We start from the raw sequence: 20,295 nt of genomic DNA, 5'->3' as shown, positions 1-20,295 counted from the left end.
GGTTTTGAGAAAGAAGTGTCTCCCTCCCCTTCCCTCCCTGAGAAGGAAGTAGTTAGACCATGACTGAGAAAGATAGCTCTCCTTTTAAAAAATAAATACATAAATAAAATTGTTTTACCCGTTATCTTAGAAGGTGAGGGGACCTCTAAGAAGTTTCTTTTCCTATATTATTTTTCAAGAGCCACAATAGAAAACGTATCTGTTTGCTCATTCACCCTGCATGGAAGGGATTTATGGAGCACTCCAAAGTGGCATCTGAGAGGAGCAGAGTGGCTGATCCACAACCCAAGCCTTGCAAGCTTGCACCAGCCAGAGCAAAATGTGCAGGGGTTGGGTGGGTTCCCCAAAGGAGCCCTGGGAACTGTTGCTTGCAAAAGGTGTTGACTAGGGTTGCCAGGTCAGAAGCATCCAAAACCTGAGATTTTAGGGGCAGGCCCAAGTGATGTCATGGGGCGGGCCCTAGTGATGTCATTAAGCATGATACATTAAGCATCAATCACAGTTGCTTGGAGCATACAATTAAAAAAATATCTGATTGGAAATTAAGCTAGAAATCTTAGCTAAAAGATGGAGCCTGGGTAGGGACCATTTAATCTAGCCTACTTGCTTTCGGCAAGAAGGGTTTAAGTGCCTTCAGGCCAGGCCAGTCACCAGAAGGTCACTGTAGGAAGAAAGGAGCCTAGTGTTGTGGAGATGTTAGATGGGAGCATTCGGGAGTAAAGATGGATGCCCCTGAAGGCTGCAATTCTAAACACACGTACTAAGGGACTAAGCCCCCATAGAACTCAACAGGACTTACTTCTGAGTAGATATAGTTTGGATTGTGCTGTTGGTAAAGCTTGACTAGGGATCCTCTGCAAAGACATCCAGGGTTCGCAACCCCCTGCCTGGAATGCCCTGCCCTTATCTTTTAATGTGGCTGCTCCAAACTTCTTTACAGATTTGACCCTTCACTTCAGAAAGAGGTCTGAGAAATGAGTAAGAGTAAGAAGATTCTTTACCCTTTCTGTCTGCATAGATGCCCTCATCCTTCCCCTGCGCCCAGCAGAAGCTCTGGGCCAGGCAGGACACAGTGGCATTTCATAGAGGACACCCTCCCCTTTCATGGGGTGTATGATTTTTCCTGTCCCAGAGCAGAGTTTGGGGTGGGCACCCCCAATTACTTATTTTTCCTGTATGTCTTTTTCTGCTTTGATTTTGTATAGATGGCCTCTTCTGTGCCCTGCACCCAGCAGAATCTCTAGGCCAGGTGGGATGCAGTGGTATCTCATAGAGGACACCCTCCCCTTTCCTCGGGTATATGATTTGTCCTGTCCCAGAGCAGAGTTTGAGGTGGGCACCCCCAGTTACTTATTTTTTATGATTTTATGACATCATTATGTATTTATGATAATATCAGAAGCCTGATGATTTTGATTGCATAAATGTATTGTTATTGTTGACGGGGAGAGTCCCCCAGTCACAGTGATATATCATACAGGGTACCCCAACATATATTTTGGGGTTCAGAGACATGTTAAGTTTGGTTTTCAGTTGCTGTAGTTGTCAACTCTTCTTTTTTAGTGTTTTGAACTTTCAAGCAAATAAGGAACTGGGAACTAGGAACCAACTTCAGCGTCATATCAGTTAAATAGATTAAACAGTCGTGGGGGGGCGGCTGACGTTTTGGTGTATATCTCGGGAACCACACCACCTAGAAACTTAATTTCTTTTTTAAATTGAAGCTGAGAGTCCGGAGAGTAAGGAAAAGCCTACCAATGGCTACTAGCCATGATGGCTATGCTCTGCCACCATAGTCAGAGGCAGTGTGCTTCTGAAAACCAGTTGCCAGAAGTCACAGGAGGGGCAGTGCTCATTCATTCAGATCCTGCTTGTGGGCTACCCATGGGCATCTGGTTAACCACTGTGAGAACAGGATGCTGGACTAGATGGGCCAGCAGGCTTTTCTTATGTTCTTATTTTCTTACTATATCTGAAGCCCAATTAGTGAATACTCGCAACAGAGCCTTCTCTATCGTGGCTCCTGGAATGCCCTCCCCTGTGAGGTAAGATTAGCCCTCTCTTTTCCTGTTTTTAGATGGCTGGTAAAGCCACATCTTTCTAATTTTGGTTTCTACTCCATTATGCCATTGTACTGATATTTTAAAGGATCTTATAGATTTGTTTATGTATCATTTTATGTATGTTTTGTATTTTTAAATCTATGTAATCCACTTTAGGACCCACATTCCGGATGAGATGGACAATAAAAACAAATTATTATTTTATTATTATTATACTTCAAAATTTGCACATATTCAAATTTTAGAGTGCAGTTTCCCAACTGGCCAATGTTTTTAAAAATGCATTACTGGGGGGGAAATGTGCACAAAAAATGAATATATTGGTGAAGACAGCATACAAAAATTAGGACAAATTGCTTGCAAAGATGTCTACATTAGTCAAAACAGCATACAAAGGTGTGTTTGGTAAGAGACATTCAGGTTAAAATGCTGAAGAATTTTCATGAGGATTTCCTTAAAAAAATAATTCACAAATTGCTGCAGAAATGTGGAGAGCCAATTTAAGATTAGAAAAATGAGAAACTGAGAGAACCAAAATTGACAGATCCTTCCATCCCTACTGTAGAGGGGTAGGATTGTTTTCCTTGGTGCATAGTCCCGTAAGAAAGTAATACATCTGAAATGAGATTGCTCTGAAAAGACTAATCCACATGGCAGCGTTTTTCTCATCTGTGTGGTTGAATAATCTCGGGGAAGAAAAAATCCAACAGCCAGACCATCTCATTCAACTTACATTTGATGGGAAAGAATGCCATATTGCTCACAGAAAAGAGAAAAGGATTTTATCTTCCCTAACAGGTGGAACACCTCATTCTGTTCTGTTTTATGAGTCAGCATTTTCTCTCATTCTCTCATTCTGCCCAGATGCTATTCTGTGGCCTTGTGTTGCCATCATTTGCTGTCTCCTGCCCGTTCGGGCGAGGGCATTGCCTGACGCGGCTGCCGTTGTGGATTGAGGACTATTCCCTGGCTTTGCATCGTCAACGTTGTTGCCTGCCCGCTTGTGTGTGAGTGTGGCCGTTGTTACTGCCTGGTGCTGTCGTTGTGGCCTTGCTATCGTCATTGTGCAAGAGAGGAGGAAGCTGGTATGCTGCTGTTTGCCTGTCTGTGCCCTGGTTCGGACGTTGTTGGGGCACCCAGTACGCCTGTTGCTGCTATTGCAGCACTTTGCCACGCTGCTTGCCCTGGCTGGAGAGGAACAATTTCATCGCTGGCTGCTGTTTTTTGTGTGCATGGATTAGTGTGGTGTGAATGACTGTATGATTGTTGCTGTTATTGCGTCCTTTTAAGAACGGCCGGTGTTGTTAATATAGTTGCGGCTCTGAGATTGCAACATTTTAACTCATTGCTGCCACCTGGATGTAATAAATAGCTTTGAATGTGTTTATGTTTTGTGAATGATTGAATTGTTACTATATGCGAGTCTTTAGTTGGAATTGTGTTGTAGTTTAATACTGTTTGAGTGTATTGAGTGTATGTTTATTGTATTGTATTATTGATTAAGTGTGTGTACGTGTGTGAATTTTTGTGTATTTTGATATAAATTTTTGGTATTATTTGTTATTATTTGGTATGAATGTGATTAGGTGTGTGTGTATTGGTGCTTTTATCTGTTTTAATATGTGCCTGGGAGAGTGTATTATACATCAACCGGGGATACCTTCGGGGGCCCCAATTAGCGTAGTGACGGGTAATGGGAGGTATGGTGTTGTGAGGAGAACTTGCCAGGTAAGGGGAACTCGTCCCAGACAAGTAGTGTCTGTGACCTGTTCCGGTTCTCCTCACATCCCCAGGACTGCTGGTTGTCCTATCAGTCAGCCTTCGGATCTCCATATGCTGTTGTTAAACGCCAGGTCGGTACAACATAAGATCTCCCTTGTTTATGATTTAATTGTGGAGAAGGCGGCTGACCTGGCGTGTATAACCGAGACCTGGGTGGGTGATATGGGAGGAGTTGCTCTTTCCCAGCTTTGCCCACCTGGGTACATGGTTCAGCATTATGGTAGAGCCGAAGGTCGGGGAGGTGGGGTTGCCGTGGTCTATAGGAGTTCTTTCTCACTCTCCAAGCACCCTGTACAGGTGACGACTGGTCTGGAGTGTCTCCACCTTGCGCTGGACCAGAGAGACAGGTTGGGAATTTTGTTGGTGTACCGCCTGCCCTGCTGCTCAACAAATTCCCTAACTGAGCTGACAGAGGTAGTCTCAGAGATATTGTTGCAGTCCCCTAGACTGTTGGTACTGGGGGACTTCAACGTTCATGCCGAGACTGCTTTATCTGGGGCGGCTCAGGACTTCATGGCCTCCATGACAACCATGGGGCTATCTCAGTTTGTTACTGGCCTGACGCATGTGTCGGGACATACCCTTGATTTGATCTTCACCACTGGGCAGGGAGATGGTGATCTGGAGGTTGGGGATTTTTCATCTACCCCATTGTCATGGACAGATCACCGCTTGCTGAGGTTTAGGCTTATGGCGACCCTTTCCCTCTGCAAGGGTGGGGGACCTATTAAATTGGTCCACCCCTGGAGACTAATGGATCCTGAGGGTTTCCAAAGGGCTCTGGGGGATTTTCTGACTGAGAAGACTGGCGCTCCTGTTGAAGCCCTGGTTGAACTGTGGAATACAGAGATGACCCGGGCGGTTGACACGATCGCTCCCATGCGCCCCCTCCTATGTAGCGCTCATACAGCCCCATGATATACCCCGGAGCTGAGAGCGATGAAGCAAGAGAGGAGGAGGCTTGAGTGCAGATGGAGGCGGACTCCCGACGAATGCAATTATGCCTTGGTAAGTGCCTGCTCTAAGCGATATACAGCAGCGGTGAGGGCAGCAAAAAAGAGTTATTTTGCTGTTAGTATTAAGGCATCACTCTCCCGCCCAGCTGAGCTTTTTAAAACTGTACGAGGGCTTTTACATCTTGGCCCTCGGGATACTATAGATTCATCTGTAGCCCGTTGTGATGAGTTCGCTGGACACTTCCAAACTAAGATCGCTTGCATTCGTCGGGACTTAGACTCCAATATTATAGCAGTTGGATTCAATGAAGCATCCAGACCACGGTCTTGTCCTCATTTATTGGATGAGTTTCAGTTGGTGCAGCTTGAGGATGTTGACAAGATCCTTGGACTGGTGCAGGCGACCACATCTGTGCTGGATCCTTGCCCCTCTTGGCTGGTGAAAGCTGGCAGGACCGGAACCGCCGGCTGGGCCAAGGAGGTAATCAATGCCTCTTTGCGAGAGGGTGTGGTCCCTGACTGCCTAAAAGCGGCGGTAGTGAGACCGCTCCTGAAGAAACCCTCCTTGGACCCAGATAACTTGAACAACTATAGACCTGTGGTGAATGTTCCGTTCCTGGGCAAGGTTCTGGAACGGGTGGTGGCCGGCCAGCTCCAGGGACTCTTGGATGACACTGATTATCTCGATCCGTTTCAATCCAGTTTTAGGCCTGGGTTTGGTACCGAAACAGTCTTGGTCGCCCTGTATGATGACCTTTGTCGGGAGAGGGACAGGGGGAGTGTGACCCTGTTGATTCTCCTTGATCTCTCAGCTGCTTTTGATACCATCGACCATGGTATCCTCCTGGGAAGGCTCACGGAGTTGGGAGTTGGGGGTATTGCTTGGCAGTGGCTCCGCTCCTACTTGGTGGGTCGTCAACAGAAGGTAGTGCTTGGGGAACACTGCTCAACACCCTGGACTCTCCATTGTGGAGTCCCACAGGGATCGGTACTGTCCCCCATGCTTTTCAACATCTATATGAAGCCGCTGGGTGCGGTCATCAGGAGTTTTGGAGTGCGTTGTCACCAGTACGCTGATGACATGCAACTCTATTTCTCCTTTGCATCTTCCTCAGGTGAGGCTGTTAACGTACTAAACCGTTGCCTGACCGCGATAATGGATTGGATGGGAGCTAACAGACTGAAGCTTAATCCAGACAAGACCGAGACGCTGTTAGTGAGTGCCTTCTCTGCCCAGATGGTGGATGTTCACCCTGTTCTGGATGGGGTTACACTCCCCTTGAAGGAACAGGTTCATAGCTTGGGAGTTCTTTTCGACCCTTCCCTGTCTCTTGAGGCTCAGGTAGCCTCAGTGGCACGGAATGCTTTCTACCATCTCCGATTGGTAGCCCAGCTACGTCCCTATCTGGACAGTGACGACCTCGCCTCAGTCGTTCATGCTCTTGTAACTTCTAGATTGGACTACTGCAATGCGCTCTACGTTGGGCTGCCCTTGAAGATAGTTCAGAAACTACAGTTAGTCCAGAATGCAGCGGCCAGATTGTTGATGTGGACCAGAAGGTCCGCTCATATAACACCTGTTTTGGCCCGTCTGCACTGGCTTCCTATTTGTTTCCGGGCTAAATTCAAAGTGCTGGTTTTGACCTATAAAGCCTTACACGGCATGGGACCGCAATACCTGGTGGAGTGCCTCTCCCAATATGAAACTACCCGTACACTGCGCTCAACATCTAAGGCCCTCCTCCGAGTACCATCCCATCAAGAAGCTCGGAGGATGGTGACTAGAAATAGGGCCTTTTCGGTTGTGGCTCCCGAACTGTGGAATGGTTTTCCCGATGAGGTGCACCTGGCACCAACGCTGCTATCTTTTCGGCGCCAGGTGAAAACCTTTTTATACTCCCAGGCATTTTAAAGTGTATTTTTACAGTACTTTATTACTATGTTGTATTCTGGATGTTGTTTGGTTTTCGTATTGTTTGTGTGTTTTTGTTTCTTGAGTTATTGTATTTATTGTATTTATATATTGTGCTTGCTTTTACCTTTTATGTACACCGCCCAGAGAGCCTTCAGGCTTAGGGCGGTATATAAATTAAATTAAATAAATAAAATAAATAAAATAAATTCCTAGCCTTTATGATGCTCACCTTGATGTTCCCAAATGAGTTCCTATTAGACAACTGTCAATCTTGGAATGCCTGCCAAGATTAAGAATTTGATTTGGAGGTTTATTCTCCTTGCACATACTCTGTTGTCGTTATGTGCCTTCAAGTCGATCACGACTTACAGCCACCCTATGAATCACTGACTCCAATAGCCTCTGTCATGAACAGAACAGAACCCTGTTCAGATCTTGTAAATCCAGGTCTGTGGCTTCCTTTATGGAATCAATCCATCTCTTGTTTGATCTTCCACGTTTTCTACTCCCTTCTGTCTTTCTCAGCATTATTGTCTTTTCTAGTGAATCATGTCTTCTCATTATGTGTCCAAAGTATGATAACCTCAGTTTCATCATTTTAGCTTCTGTGATAGTTGTGGTTTAATTTGTTCCATCACCCAATTATTTGTCTTTTTCGTAGTCCATGGTATGCACAAAGCTCTCCTCCAACACCACATTTCAAATGAGTTGATTTTTCTCTTATCTGCTTTTTTCACTGTCCAACATAGAGAGCCAAATTTAAGATTTCACATCCAGACATAGAAATAGGGAATACCATGTTCCGAATGATCTTCTTCAGTGATACATCTTTGTATCTGAGGAGCTTTTCTAGTTCTCTCACAGCTGCCCTACCCAGTCCTAGCCTTCTTCTGATTTCTTGGCTATTGTCTCCATTTTGGTTAATGACTGTGCCGAGGTATTGATAATCCTTGACAAATTCAATGTCCTCATTGTCAACTTTAAAGTTACATAAATCTTCTGTTGTCATTACTTTAGTCTTCTTGACATTCAGCTGTAGTCCTGCTTTTGTGCTTTCCTCTTTAACTTTCATCAGCATTCGTTTCAAATCATTACTGGTTTCTGCTAGTAGTATGGTATCGACTGCATATCTTAAATTATTGATGTTTCTCCCTCCAATTTTCACACCTCCTTCATCTTGGTCCAATCCCGCTTTCTGTATGATATGTTCTGCATATAGATTAAACAAGAAGGGTGATAAAATACACTCCTGTCTCACACTCTTTCCGATTGGGAACCAATCAGTTTCTCCACATTCTGTCCTTACAGTAGCCTCTTGTCCAGAGTACAGGTTGTGCATTAGGACAATCAGATGCTGTAGCACCCCCATTTCTTTTAATGCATTCCATAGTTTTTCATGATCTACACAATCAAAGGCTTTGCTGTAATCTGTAAAGCACAGGGTGATTTTCTTCTGAAATTCCTTGGTCCATTCCATTATCCAATGTATGTTTGCGATATGTTCTCTGGTGCCTCTTTCCTTTCTGAATCCAGCTTGGACATCTGGCATTTCTCCCTCCGTGTATGGTAAGACCATTTGTTGTAGAATCTTGAGCATTACTTTACTTGCATGGGATATTAAGGCAACAGTTCAATAATTACTGCATTCCCTGGGATCTCCTTTCTTCGGAATTGGGATGTATACTGAACACTTCCAGACTGTGGGCCATTGTTTCATTTTCCATATTTGTTGACAAATATTTGTCAAAATTTGGACAGATTCAGTCTCAGTAGCTGGTAGTAACTCTATTGGTATGCCATCTGTTCCTGGTGATTTGTTTCTTCCAAGTATTTTAAGAGCAGTTTTCACCTCACATTCTAAAATTTCTGGTTCTTCATCATACGGTTCCTCAGAGAATGAATCTGTCATCCTTGCATCTCTTTTATAGAGTTCTTCAGTGTATTGCTTCCATCTATTACATCTCGGTCAGTCAGTGTGTTCTCCTGTTGATTGTTCAACATCCCTACCCTTGGTTTAAATTTCCCTTTAATTTCTCTAATCTTTTGGAATAGGGCTCTTTGGAATAGGTTATGTTAATAGGTTTCCCATTAACTCTCATGGATATAACTTGCTCAGACCTTGCATTATAGCTCTTAATTGTTTTTGCTACATCACTTCTCACTATTAAAGCAACCCCGTTTCTTCTTAATTTCTCATATCCTGCAAAAAATATTTTGTAGTTGCCTGATTGAAAGTATTCCATTCCCATCCATTTTAATTTACTCACGCCAAGTATTGTAATGTTGATACATTCCATTTCTTTCCTGACAATTTCTAACTTTTTCTGGTTCATGCTTCTCACATTCCATGTTCCTATTGTGTGCGGAGTACAACTCTGGACTCTCCTTTCGCATCTGTGCACATCAGCCTCTGGGCTTCCTTTTGGCTTTGACCCAGCTGCGTCAGTAGTCACAGCGCTACTCGTACTTGTCCTTTGTTCTTCCCCTGTAGCTCGGTGAGTGCCTTCTGACCTGGGGGTCTCATCTTCCAGCACTATCTCATGTTGCATTTTGGATACTCTGTTCATAGGGTTTTCATGGTAAGACATATTCAGAGGTGGTTTACCATTGCCTTCCTCTGAGTTTGGATGCATCTTAGTCTGGTGTCTCAGCTTTGACCATTCCGTCTTGGGTGCCCGTACTAGGAGTCTAGTCTCTTGGTGTAGACTCCTGATGGCATTGCTCTCAGCTTCTTCAACACTCTCAAATCCCCTCACCATGTTAAGGTGTGCATCCTAGAAGGGGCATGTACTCTAGAGCCTCTTAAAATAGAAAAATACATGTGCATGTAAGCAGACAACACACATAGATCCAAAGATCTTCAAATCCTGCAACTATGACAAGCAGCAAGAAATGAATAAAAGGTCTAACACAAGTGAATTGGAGATTAGTAATACAGTAATCAGTGGCGTGTGTTTATGTAACAAGTAATGGCGGTCTTAAAAAATTTACTCTTGTTTACAAAGAGTGGAAAGTTCTCCTGTGCAAACCCCATTGAAAGGGGAGTGTCACAAAAGCACAATGGTGGCTCTTTTGGCTTCTCCTCTGAGTACATAAAAAAAGCCTTTCTGCTTGATCAGACCAAAGGCCTATCTAGTCCAGCTTCCTTTCCCCCATAATGGCCAACCAGAAGTTCCCCCAGTAGGCCTGCCATCAGTTAGCACCCATTCCACATCTTCTTCAAGCAGCGCATAGTTGAGCTATGGAATTCGCTCCCACAGGAGACAGTAATGGCCACCAACTTGGATGGCTTTAAAAGAGGATTAGACAAATACACAGAGAAAAACCCAATCAGTGGCTACTAGCCATGATGGCTATGCTCTGACCCAACCGTCATAAGCAACATGCTTCTTGTTTGTTTATATTCCAACCTTTCTCCCAGAAGGAGTCCAGGGCAGCAAAGAAAAACACTAAAAGCACTTTAAAACAACAGCTTCTGAATACTGGAAACTACAGGAGGGGAAAGTGCTCTTGCGCTCAGGTCCTGCTCATGGGCTTCCCATTGAAGCATCTGGTTGGCCACTGTGAGAACAGGATGTTATACTAGATGGACCATTGGCCTGATCCAGTAGGTTTTTCTTATGTTCTTCTGTGCCTGTAGAAGGAGAGGCAAGAGCAGGATCCCATCCTTAGTTCAGTCCAGCTGTCCTTTGGCTTCTTCTTTCCCAGAACTGTCTCCTTCTACAGTCATTCCACTGGAAGGGTTTACTGCCTAGATTTCCTTGTTTTCCTCTTTCCCCTCCATGCCTTTTTCCGTTTATATTGTGTCTAATAGATTGTAAGACTGTAAGCTGGACCAGCATGGAAGTAATTTGTATCACCTGTGAAGTCTGTACATTATGTTGCTGTTAAAGGCACTGAAGCAGTCTCTGGTTCAAAAATTGGTATGGTGGGCGGCACATTTAGAGGGGATTCCAAGCAGGGAAGAAGGAAGGATGGAGAAACTAAACACATCTGAGTGAAGAGTAAGCAGGTGTTTTCTGAAGGCAAGAGAACCTCTAGGGCTCTGAAGACCCCTGGGTTCCATAGTGGGAGAATGGAAGTTCTGATGCCTTTATTTAGCTTTCCGCCTCTCCCTTGAGTTGTGAATGTAAGGAGCAATCAGATCTGCTCCATAAGTTCTATGCACTTAGGTTACACCATTCAGCAAATAACAGCTCCCTTCAACTTTTTGCCACTGCTGGAGCTTGGAGCATTCACTGGAACACCTGGTGCTGCAGGAGCGATTTCAATCAGAGGCTGGGTCAGAGAGGCCACACCCAAGGGATGAAGCTCCAACTCTACCAGTATACCTCAGCTGCTCCAAAACAGCTTGAGGATGTAGGAGATCTCTTTACAGCTCATTCTCAGCTGCCTCATCCTCTCCTGGGCCATTTGGCAGTGTTTAGTAGCTCACGGTTTCCGCTCCTTTAAAGAGAGAAGAAAGAATTCACAAAGCAGGTAGCAGCAAGCAACTCTGGCTACATAATGGATGGAAAGAAGAGTTGCTCACTTTAGCCATAACATGGGGAGGCTATTCCACACCATATTTGAATATGAACATTATGTTGCATTGCTGTGTCCCAACCAACTTGGCCTTGCCCTTTGCAAGCTCTGTGTAAATATATCAGGAAGAGCTACCCAATGCAAACATATCCGCTTTGCCTTCCCTGCTTTCTTTAGCTTTAGGACCCCAACAGCCTCTATAAAAAGAAGCAGGAAGCATCAGCGAGCAGGATGGCCTCAAGCAATGCCAAATATAGTTCTTTTGCTACAGTAATCTTGGACCTGTTTGTGTCTGCTGCTGTTTGCTTGTCTTGCTCTCCTCTGCATCTCCCTGAATCCATCCCTGCCCCTGTTTTTTTTGTCCTTAGTGTTCCTGGACTCTTTAGCCTTTGACACATATCCTGGTTTGCACCTTAACAAAACTTGTACATTAAACCACATTGCTGGGCATGGCAATATCAGTGATTCCCAATCAATCAACCTCCTTACAGAGTGACATTGTTGCATAAAGTATCACTCCATTCCTTTTTCTCAGCCAGAATTTTACCAAGAGCTGCTCTATGCTACTTTACTGTTATTCTCATGTAATTATAAAATGACTCTCCTATGATTGCTCATTTTCATCTGAGTCATCAAAAGTGGCAATTAAACATTTGGGGAATTAAATTATTTACTGCTGTATCCTTTGAGGGTCACCTTTTGTACATCTCATGTCAAACAAACACTTTAAAAGGGTTTACAGGTTTTAATCAATAGTGAACTTGGAGGATATCTACAGCTTTTCAAAATGATCATTCACAATTATGACTCTGTCAGACATCTCCTTTTTAATCTACTTCAGGCCGGATGTTCAGCCGAACAGGCAAATGACCTCCCAGTTGAGACAATTATTGTCCCAATCAAATTGCTCGGTGGCTCACTGTTGTTAATTCAAAAACCCGAATTAAGATTTGCACAAATATTAACTTAACACAAAAATGCATCTTTAGTCTCCAGCACAGTTATAAGTAAACCCATTGACACTGAATGTTTAGCACAGAAGGTGATGGTGAGAAAGATTCATTAAGAAGATGAGGGCTTTCATTACCTCTGTTTCATTTTTATTTAGATATATTTTTATTTATTATTTCATTTATATCCCACCTTTCCTCCAAGGAGCTCAAAGTGGTGTACCAGCATGGTTCTCCCCCTCCTGATTTTATCCTCACAACAACCCTGCGAGGTAGATTAGGCTGAGAGGTAGTGACTGGCCCAAGGTCAACCACTGAGCTTCATGGCTGAGTGCGGATTTGAACCTTGGTCTCTCAGGTCCCATACAGACACTGTACCCACTACACCACATTGGCTCTTCATTATTCTACAAGGGAGTAATGAAGACACTCAGTTTTCACTAAAATACTATATACGCAGAGTATTGTATATTTCATGAAATTAACTATTAAATGCAGATTACCATTAAGCTTTAGTTTAAATCAGGGGTGGAGAACCTTTTGCCCTCCAGATATTGCTGAATTACAACTTCCGTCAGCCCCAGAAAGCATGCCCAATGCCCAGGGATGATGGGAGTTATAGTTCAGCAACATCCAGAGGGCAAAAGATTCCCCACACCTGGCTTAGATGATCTGACAACACATACAAATTAACATTTGGCAAACTTACATTTTTCATATTTTTATCAGAAAGCTAAGCAAAAGCTCTTGAGAGACACTGTTGTAGATGTAAGATGTCACCCTGGATGGATAAGATTTCAGTAGTCTACTCCCTTGTTAGCACTCAGGAAGCAATCTCTCGGTGTCACCTACCTCGTAGTTTGTTTTGAAGAGAAAATGAAGAGAAAATGGACTGCTGGCAAGTGATGGGTTGCATCTCACAAGGACTGGGAAGAATGTGTTTGGCCACAGCATGGAGAAGTTCATCAGGAGGGCTTTAAACTGAATCCTAAAGGGGAGGGAGACGTAAACTTGGTGGTAACGACTGATGAAGGCTTGTGCACAGTAATGGGAACAGAGAGATCGGCTCTAATAGGGCCCAGTAACAGTCCTCAGAAAAAAGTAGTAAGGAAGCCAAGCCATAAATCACATGGTCTTTGATGTCTGTATACTAATGCACAGAGCATGGGAAACAAGCAGGACAAACCTGAACTCTTAATACAGGAGGGCAATTACGACTTGATAGGTATAACTGAAACTTGGTGGGATGACTCCCATGACTGGAATACAGCAATTGAAGGATATAACTTGTTCAAAAAGATCAGAAGGAATAAAAAGGGAGGTGGAGTCATGCTATATGTTGAAAATATATATCCCTGCACAGAAATACAGGAAGATGAGCTTGGTAGCTCCACCGAGAGTATCTGGATTAAAATTAATGGGGCAAGTAATAAAAGGAAGTGTGATGCTTGGAGTCTACTACCGACCACCCAATCAAGGAGAAGACGAGAATGTAACTTTGAAAAGCAAATTGCCAATGTTTCGAGGATTCATGATGTAGTACTAATAGGGGACTTCAATTATCCCGATATCTGTTGGGAGACAAATTCTGCCAAACAAAGAAATTTCTGACTTGTGTTGGAGATAACTTTCTCCTGCAGAAAGTGGAGGAAGCAACCAGAGGATCAGCTATCCTGGACTTGATTCTAACCAATAGAGATGATTTGGTGGATGATTTGGCAGTTATGGAACTCTGGGGGAAAGCGACCACACCATATTTGAATTCTTGATTTTAACAGAAGCAAAAGCTGAGAATAGCCATACATGCACCCTGGTCTTCAGGAAAGCTGATTTCAATAAACTCAGAACAATTGTAAGTGTGGTTCCATGGCAAGCGACCCTAACGAGAAAAGGAGTCCAAGATGGGTGGGAGTTTCTAAAAAAAGAAATTCTAAAAGTGCAATGGCAAGCAATTCCAACAAGGAAAAAAAGGGGGGGGAAGCAGAAGAAACCAATGTGGCTTCACAAAAAGCTTAGAGATGACCTGAAAACAAAAAAGGACACATACAGGAAGTGGAAAGAAGGCAAGGCCACAAAGGAAGAGGACAGGCAGGTAACACAGAATTGCAGGGATAGTGTCAGGAAGGCTAAAGCTGAGAATGAACAGAGGTTAGCATAAGATGCTAAAAGCAACAAAAAAGCTTTCTTCAGGTACATCCATAGTAAAGGACAGAGGAATGAAATGGTGGCACAGCTACTCAATGAGGAAGGCAAAATGATAACATGACAAAGAAAAGGCAGAAGTCTTCAATTCCTACTTTGGCTCAGTTTTCTACCAAAAAAGGGTATATGGCCCTCCCGGCAAACGTGAAGTAGAAGGGGCAGGATTGGAGCTTGAGCTTGACAGACAAACAGTCAAGGGATACCTAATCACTTTGAACGAGTTCAAATTGGCAGAGCCCGATAAACTGCATCCTAGAGTGTTGAAGGAACTGGCTGAAGAACTCTCAGAACCGCTGTCTATTATCTTTGCGAAATCATGGAGGACTGGTGAAGTGCCGGAGGAGAGCAAATGTTGTCCCTATCTTCAAAAAGGGTGAAAAGGAGGAACCGGGGAACTACAGACCAGTCAGCCTAACATCAATCCCTTGTAAAACTCTTGAGCATATTATAAAGCAGTCAATCTGTAAACACCTTGAAAACAATGCAGTGAAAACTAGGAGCCAACTATGAAGAACAAATCCTGCCAACTAATCTTATCTACACTTTTTGTAGACTGTGGGAATGCTGTGGACATAATATATCTTGACTTCAGCAAAGCTTTTAACAAAGTGCCCCATGATATTTTGATTAGCAAGCTAGCTAAATGCGGGCTGGTGTCGAGCCCCAGGTGACCCAAAGGGGCCTGGATCAGGAGGTGGGGGACCCCCAGGGCCCCTTCCCAGTGCAGAGTGACTCTGGGGGGGACTCTTTGGGGGCGCACACCCAGCTTTGCAGATGGGAGAGTTGTCAGATGTGGAGGATGCTCCTGAAGATCTGGGGGGAGGAGACATGACCAACCACTCTCTGATTCCCACAGGAAATTTGCCCGCTCACGTGGAGACCCCTCCCTTGCCAAGCGCCCCAGGAGAGCCATTGGAGCAAGACCTCACACATGCACCAACTCCACCCCAGGATTCCTGATGAGGGTGCTGAGTCACTCCCCTTACATACTGCAAAGTAAGCCTGAGTAGTCTAGTTAGGAATTACAGTGAGCTAGTTAGCAAAATCTATGAGTCGCCTTGCCTTTGATGTTATTCTAATAAAACAGGAATTAATTCTAGTCTCGCCTCAGTTCCATGATTCTCACTATGGGCAGGACAACTGGATGGAACTATCAGTTGGATCCACAGCTGGCTCCAGAATGGTACTCAAAGAGTGCTTATCAATGGTTCCTCCACAAACTGGGTGAAAGTAACGAGTGGGGTACCACAGGGCTCGGTCCTGGACCCAGTGCTCTTCAACATTTTTATTCACGGCTTGGATGAGGAGGTACAGAGCATGCTTATCAAATTTGCAGATGATACAAAATTGGGGGGCATAGCTAATACCGTGGAAGATTGAAACAAAATTCAAAGGGACCTTGATAGGCTAGAGCATTGGGCTGAAAACAACAGAATGAAATTCAACAGAGATAAATGCAAAGTTCTACACTTAGGAAAAAGAAACCAAATGCGCAGTTACAAGATTGGGAATACTTGGCTCAGCCATACGACATGTGAGAAGGATCTTGGAATTGTCATTGATCACAAGCTGAGTATGAGCCAACAGTGTGATGTGACTGCAAAAAAGGCAAATGCTATATTAGGCTGCATTAACAGAAGCATAGTTTCCAAATCACATGAAGTATTAGTTCCCCTCTATTCAGCACTGGTTAGGCCTCATCTTGAAAACAGTGTCCAGTTCTGGTCTCCGCATTTCAAGAAGGATGCAGACAAACTGGAACATATGCAGAGGAGGGCAACAAGGATGATCAAGGGACTAGAAACCAAGCCCTATGAGGAGAGACTGAAAGAACTGGGCATGTTTAGCCTGGAGAAGAGAAGACTGAGGGGAGATATGATAGCACTCTTCAAGTACATGAAAGGTTGTTACACCCGGGAGGGCCGGGATCCATCAGCGTCACTAGCAGGAGTGCGGTGGGGTGCGGACCTCCTGTGCGCGACCTCCCAGGGGCATGGACGAGGTGGCTGGGCTTGCATGCGTGCATGTGTGTGTGCGCTCGCACTCGAGGCCAGCCACCCCATCCATGCCCCTGGGAGGGTGCGCACCGGAGGGGCACCCAGCTGGAGAAGGCCTGGGAACGCCGGCGCGCCTCCCTCGCCCACGCCGACGTTGCTCCCGGCTGATGGAAGTTGTAGTTTAAAAAAGTAACCTTTCAAAGCTCTGGCTGTAACCAATGTAGCCAATGAAGCCACAGTTGTGACTTGTTGATCCAGACATGACTAGGCTGAGCGTCAGAAAATGGTGGCTTTAAGAATTTTGCAGTTTGCGTAAGTAATATGGCTTAACGTTTTTTTCCCTCTTCTGTCCAAGAGTCAGACCCTGGGCTATGAAATATGAAAGTATTTAATCCAATATCTGCTTTTCTGGGAGTAAAGCAATTTCTGGGAGTAAAGCATGTACCTGGAGTAAACCCCATTGAACTCCATTAGGACTTACTTTTGAATAGACATGGTTAGGATTGTGCTGTAAATTAATGGGACTTGTGAGTAAACATAGCGCAGACTTGTGTTTGTGTTGTAAATCTTTCTCTCTCCCTCCAACCCTATTTTTAAAGAAATTAGGCAGGGTTTATCACAGTTTTTATTATGTAGGAAACTAATACTGATTTTTTTAAAAAATGAATAAAGTTTATTTATTTATTTTTATTTATTTATTATTTGATTTATATCCCACCCTTCCTCCCAGTAGGAACCCAGGGCGGCAAACAAAAGCACTAAAAACACTTTAAAAATCATAAAAACAGTCTTTAAAATATATTAAAACAAAACATCTTTAAAAACATTTTTAAAAGCTTTAAAAACATTTTTAAAAGCTTTAAAAACATTTTTTTTTAAGAAAAGGTTTAAAAACATATTAAAAAGCAATTCCAACACAGATGCAGACTGGGATAAGGTCTCAACTTAAAAGACTTGTTAAAAGAACAAGTTCCTTATCACTTCAGGGTACAGTTTTCCCTAGTTGAGTAAGCCCCATTGAATACATTGGGACTTGCTTCTGAGTAAACAAACATAGGATTGCACTATAAATATCTTTACAGGTTGTATAAATAATAAACATATTTGATAGTCATGCTTATATAAATATTTTCATAGAATCATAGAATAGTAGAGTTGGAAGGGGCCTATAAGGCCATCAAGTCCAACCCCCTGCTCAACGCATACAATTCTTTGCTCCTGAAATGAGAGCCATGATAGGCTCCCGGGGGGGCTTTATTAGAGGTTTTATGGTTGTTTTATCTGCTCTTTTGTCTGTTCTTGTTTATTATGGTTGTTTTAATTGAAATGTAAACCACCCTAAGATCTTGGGCTGAAGGGCAAGCTAAAGAGCCCAGGTGGATCAATCTAGACCAGCTGTCTATATCCCATAGCAACTAGCTGCCTATGGGAAGCCTGCAACCAAGATATGAGACAACAGCAGTTGTGGTCCCCAGCAACTGGTATTCAGAGGCATACTACCTCTGACACTGGAGGTATACATAACCATCATGACTTATAGCCACTGATAGCCTTACCCATAAATTTGTTAAATCACCGTTTAAAGCCATCCAAGTTAGTGGCCATCACTACATCGTATAGCAGCAACATTCATAGTGTAACTGCATGCTGTGTAAAGACGTACTTCCATATTGTCAGTCTTGAATTTTCTAACATACAGCTTCTAATACCGCATGCAAAATATTTTTTAAAATATCAAATATTTCTGATGGCAAAATTTAATGCCCACAGCAATCCAGAGAAAACACACACACGCTTGCTCACAGTGTAACATTATCATAGCCAGACTTTGATTTTATTCTGCCTCTATACTTAAAAAAATTATTCGTGTTCATTTGACTGTACAAAAAAAAAACCAACTCGCTCAAGGCTATACCAATCTGCCTGATGTAAAAGACTGAATTACAGATGAGCAAGTGTTAAGTACAAGCAAGTGCAGTTATACTTCACTGCTGCTGATATGGCTGAACTTCACTACTTGACTTTAGTCAGGTTCTCCAATCAGATTTGCGTGTTTTCCCATTCTCTTGGGCTGGTTTCCTGTTTAGCATTCAGATTCGGTCCTCTTCAACGTGCAACCTACTTTGCTTTTGGCTGTTTTAGATCTATCATCACAGGTAAGACTGGGAAACAATTGTGATTATTTCTTAATCATCATTAAACACCTCCCAAACAGACTTCCTTTTTTTGTTTCTACAACAAAACGAGCCTAATAGCTCAATTTACTGTTCTCGTGTGGAAAAATTAACAACAATGTCTTATCAGGAATAATTTTAAAGATGGAAATGGAAGACTGATAAGTGTCGTTATCTGTCTTACATTTTCTTTTGTAGCTAAATCAGTATTTCCCTAATCCACAAATGGGCTGTAATGAGGAGAAAGCACCCTCCCCTCCTCACTCACCCACTTCCAGTAAAATGCAAAATTCAAGCATTTACTAGTAAAGAGTCTATCTTTGTCTTAACCTAGTCCTTCTCAAATGCTTTGAAGTGGAACCTACCCTTTAGTGTATTCAACATTTTTGGGGACCCAGCTGTAAACAAACTCCACTTTTGAACCATACTTTTTACAACAGAAAATACAAGAGTCATATCTGTAGTTAACGCTGAACCACTTTATATTTTATTTTCCATGTTTGATGTTAATACAGCTATATCTACGCAGTATGTGTTTGAACAGAATTTAAGCATGACGTATAGAGAGATGGAGAGAGCCTGCCTCTTTTCTTTTTTTGTAAAGCATTTTAATTTTATTCCAAATAAACCAAATTAACAAAACACAACTGTGTAGAGTGGTATGTTGATTACAAATCCATACATGTTCAATTGACAGTAGTACTTCACAAGTTTAAAGTATCCAACTCCTAGACATATCATTGATTCATCAGATAGCCCCTCCACTCTTAAAGAGAATTTGAGCTAACCAGGGCTGGCCCTCTCATTGGGCGGAGGAGGTTCCGCCTAGGAGGCAGGGAGTCGTGGTGACCAATTGGAAGACAGAGCTGTGTGTACCACTTGACCTACCCTACATTCCTTTAGCTAGCTGGCTTCCCCCAGGTGTAGTGGAGGAAATTGTCACATCACCAGTGATGAAGATTCAACTGCCTGTTCTGTCAGCTTTTGTATGTGGAACAGAAAGGGACACTATCTTGTCATTTGCTTCAAACAGCAACATTTCTTGGGCTGGTCCTACTCTTTACATCAGAAAAAGCCTTTGGACTACTGTCTGTACCATGACCTACCTGTAATCTGAGGGCCAGTTTATATGAGAAGTTAACATTTTCAATAAATAAATAAATAAATAAAAATACCCAACTGCTGCAGAAATGTAGACTAATTGTCATCTGGTTAAAAGTGTGTTAGAAAAACAGAATATGCCAGATCTGATCACTTTATAAATTCAAGTGATTTAAAGTGGGGGAGGGGAGATGAAAACTTACTTCAGCATTTAAAAATTATTATGGACGACTGATCAATACATCTGTTAGTATAATGCTATAAGTCTGCAGTGCTAATGATCTAATTATTAATAAGAATAGTGTTAAAATAGCCATTACTTTAAAGTTATCCTATTTCACGTAAGTATAATTTGTCTTTGATGCTCAGACTAATTCTTTGTTCACTGCATCCTGTAATCTCCTTATTGACCGTAGTTAAGTCTTTTGCATGACACTGTATGAACCACTGTGATAGAGTTAATTATGTTCACAAATTCCTCCATCCTTCCCATTTGTTTAAAATGTCAAGACGTAATGTCCATTTTTCTTAAGCCCCTGAGGACTACCCACAGTAAAATCATTATTTTTCAAAAGCATTTCCAGCTCTGCAGTCAATTATGTTACTGGGGAGAGATAGATTAGTTTTTTTC

Source organism: Rhineura floridana, chromosome 2 (genome assembly GCF_030035675.1).
Source record: "Rhineura floridana isolate rRhiFlo1 chromosome 2, rRhiFlo1.hap2, whole genome shotgun sequence".
NCBI classification, from domain to species: Eukaryota; Metazoa; Chordata; class Lepidosauria; order Squamata; family Rhineuridae; genus Rhineura; species Rhineura floridana.
The sequence above is the reverse complement of the archived record's forward strand: the minus strand, read 5'-3'. Positions refer to the sequence as shown.